At 38.9% G+C, this 3,843-nt stretch overlaps 1 long non-coding RNA gene across 3 annotated transcripts; it reads left to right on the forward strand.

The window, feature by feature from the left end:
- The first annotated feature begins 1,170 nt into the window (after window positions 1–1,170).
- On the forward strand, window positions 1,171–3,843 carry LOC131310045 (uncharacterized). Of its 3 annotated transcripts, none has more exons than XR_009195096.1 (3): window positions 1,199–1,603; window positions 1,702–1,800; window positions 3,436–3,843. It is a non-coding gene; the product is annotated as an uncharacterized LOC131310045 (long non-coding RNA). The 3 variants fall into 3 exon arrangements; XR_009195097.1 differs by lacking the exon at window positions 3,436–3,843 and adding an exon at window positions 2,078–2,778; XR_009195095.1 differs by lacking the exon at window positions 3,436–3,843 and having other exon boundaries at window positions 1,171–1,603; window positions 1,702–1,860.

Here is a 3,843-nt window from a genome sequence, read left to right on the forward strand (position 1 = left end):
GTATGACCTAGGGTCGGATTAATGAGGTATATATAGGAGAATTTTTAAGAGGTTGATAAAATTGAGTTTAATAAGGACTCTAACTCTAGGGCTTTGAGATAGACGAAAATAAGGGTGGAGATATGATCAGGGAGAGGAAGTAGAGACTGAGTAGGAAAGGGAGAGATGGAAGGAATTTGTATGCATGCAAGCATGTAATTGAAAATAATTAAAATAGGATAATTATAATAGGATAATTCTTATTTGTGTTTATCTTATTAAGGAAAAGAATTAATTACATTATTAATAACACTAATCAGATGATATTATTATTAATAAAATTTTCGGGTTGTTACACAGCCATTGAAGTTAAGTTGTTTCCATTAAACTAGAACACTCAATACATTTTCTTCTAATAACCTAATGCATTTTCTACAACTTATATATTAGTAGAAACAACTTAACGTTTATGAATTATTAAAAGCAGTCCATAACAAAACGCTTGCCCCTAATATGTGATGGAAACATATGACCAAGCCATTTACAGCCTGTTTGGATGCCGGAGATGAAGGTGGATTTGGCAAGAGCCCTGATTCGCAATCCTGGCCCCACACCATCTCCGGTCTTTGGCATCTCTTGTGCACGAGTGGATTTGCGTGGAGGCGGATTACATATCCAGTTAGAGGGCGGATTTGTAACGACAGGGGTACCCTTGTCGTTAGCTAATCCGGGTGTTTTAGGACGATTTTGCCCTCACAAATCTGGGTGAGGTGTCTTCCTCTCTGTAACAACAAAGAAGAAGAAGAAGAGAGACAGAGAGAGAGAGAGAGAGAGAGAGAAGTGTATTGTTCGTTTCTGGAGAAGTAGATGGAGAGAGGTAGAAGTTGTAGTGATGATTGGAGCAAGAGAGACGGTTGAAGTGGTGATGACCGACGGCGGCGACGACAACAGCGGACGGAGAAGACGAGGCGACCCAGAGGATGGGTTTTTTTTTGGAAGAACAGAAGGTGATGCAATGGGTGGGTTTTGTTCTGGTTTTTTTGATTTATATTGACATATCTAACCTTGTAATAAAAGAACGTTGAAAGGGTTTGGACAATTTGTTCAATTTTTCCAATTAAGTCCCTGGATTGGAGAGTCCATAGCTTTACCTTTGTGGGTATTTTCGACATTTCAAGTTTACGGGGAGTGGATGGAGAATATGCAACCACGTGGCCTGTGTAAATGCTCGTGCAACCACGTGGCCTTATTTCTCTGGTAAATATCTCTCCTCCTTCCTCTCTCCCTCATACACACCAACAGCCTACACATAAACCCTCATCTTTTTCTCTCGGAGCTCTACCTTGCATCTCTGGTTCGCTCTACCTCTGCTACACCGTCACACCGGAGGAGATCGAGATGATGATTTCCGAAGTCGATTCCGACGACAACGCCCACGTCGATCTGAATGGTTGGTCTCTCTCTCTCTCTCTCTCTCTTTCTCTCTCTCTGATGGTTGGTTTCTCAGTGTTTCATCCGTAGTCAAAGTGGATGGATTGGGAAGAACTGTGCGTAGGGCTATTTAACTTGCAAAGCTCTGCTTCCTATCTCACTCACCACTGGTCACTCTGATGAAAAAATACATGTACATAAGTTCTTTTGAATCGATCTCTTTTTTTTGTGCGTAATTTTTTTAATTTTTTTTAAAAACGTTTTGTCTGGCTCTGGTTGCTCTGAGTTCAGGTACACATCTGTCAGTGAACAAGGGTTTTCTAGCCTTGGAAGATCCATCGAAGCATACTTCGAATCTTCGCTTGTAGAAAGCCAAAACGAGGCTCAAAGGTATAAAAGATTTTGTCCTGGTTTGAGTCTAAATTTATTCAATTTATTATGTGGTGAATATATATTTTCTTCTCTAATTTCCAATTTAGTTATTCTTGGTATCATTTAGATTTTCTCTGAATGGGTAATTTTGTTAGTTAATGTTGTAGTTCTCTTCTTCAGCTATATGGGTTTATTTCTCTGATTGGGTGATGTTTGTTAATTTATTCTTTGTTTGCAACTAATGGTTTTTCACTATATAATTTATGTCTGTACATGTCTCTTATATCCTTTACAGCAGGACTTAGAAGGTTGGAGAACTACTATATCAAAGGTTATAATTAACGTTTCTTGACCTCTTTTTTTTGATCGGCTTCTTAACCCATGCTATACAATTGCCAAAGGCTTCTTCCTACCTCAAGGGTCTTAAGTTTCTTTTGTTCCCAGCACAATCTTCCTTTTTTAATTCAAAAGTGTTACTACATGGTAGCTAATTAGAACCCGTAAAACAGGATTAAAGTTGAAAAATGAAATAGAGCTTAGTTTGTGGAATCGTTTTCAAATGATCCATGTAGAGGCCTCTTTAGTTTGTGTAGATTACAAGGTTGTTTCTGGACTAAGTGACACAGCCTCAAAAAGGGATACGCCAAACTGGTTCTCTCTTTGTATAGATGTGTAGTTTAGTATCGTTATCTTTGTCATTAAAGATCTATCTAATCCTTTATCGTAACTTGTAAGTAAAAGAGCGTTGCGGCCAATTTCATTGGTTGGCACTTTTTGTCCGATTTTCCAATTGTGTCCCTCAATTGGCAGCCCTCTGCCTTTGCCATGAGGGGCAATTCCGTCCATCTGACTTCACGTCCTTGTGGACAACTTACAACCACGTTGCAAAAAAACTTCCCTTTCCAAAAAAACTGTTTGCGTCTCTTGTTCTCTCTCGCTCAGAACACACACGAACATACATAGTGAAGAAGGAGATCAACATGTTTGCAGAGAGAGAGAAAGACGGAGAGAAAGAGGCAGATTTGACGGGCCATAGAACGAGATGTATACGTTCGTATGAAGGAGCCTTCGACATTGGTACAATTTCTTCAGAAACTTCTTCCTCGGGTCAATAATCTCTCCCTCTGTCATGCTTCGCTGATGGCAACTGTAGCAGGGTTCTTGATTTTGATTTGTTGTTCAAAGGCGGCGTGTCGTGGCTGCCCATCCATCTTCCTGTAGTTAGTTTACAAAAAATTTCAGCCTAGGGTTTCCTTATTCCTTGAGTTTTGATGCAAAAAAAGTATGTTTATATGACTATTAGTTACATTTTCAGGAAAAATAGAGTTTAGTTCTTTGCTATGATTGTGCTAATTTTCAGTGTTACGCTGAATTTGTAGGGTTATTTCTTTGTTCGTTTTGAGATTGGGAGAGACTATATCATCCCTTTCAGTAAGAACTAAGAAGTAGTACTATATAATTGAGTGAATGTTTAGGGTTTATGAGGATGAGTTTGCTTTATGATGTGAATGTTTTATGATTAGTTTATGAGGATGAGTTTTTTGTTTTTGTAGGTGTTGGTAGTTGCTGGTATTTAGAGGATGTATTGGACCATAATTTGCTTGGTTCAATGGTCGAATTCTTTAATTCATCATTTTGTATTGTATTGTATAGCTCTTGCCACGGGGATGCAGGCATTTTTTACAAGGTGATGGCAGAATAACTTGGATAGTGCCAAGGCATGGATCAAAATCTTGGCCAATTCGCATTGATAATGGAGTACGGTTGGAGTGTATTTTGTGCAGTTCGATCATCAACTGGGAAATGGTTACAAACTTATTTTATCGTGCGAGCGTAAGTGGATTTCAATATTGTAATCTTGAATGAAGATCATATTGAGATGAAATATGATTGATCGGGAGGACACGATCCATACCGGCAAATACTGCATCCTTCTCCTTTGGAATTATTCAGTACTTGTAAATCCTTTTGTGCACAATTATGCCTTCCTATTCTCCAATTTTAGACATTCCATGGGCACGAAATCCTCGTGCTCGCACGACGGCCGAAACCTAGTACATA

Source organism: Rhododendron vialii, chromosome 12a (genome assembly GCF_030253575.1).
Source record: "Rhododendron vialii isolate Sample 1 chromosome 12a, ASM3025357v1".
Lineage (NCBI taxonomy): Eukaryota > Viridiplantae > Streptophyta > Magnoliopsida > Ericales > Ericaceae > Rhododendron > Rhododendron vialii.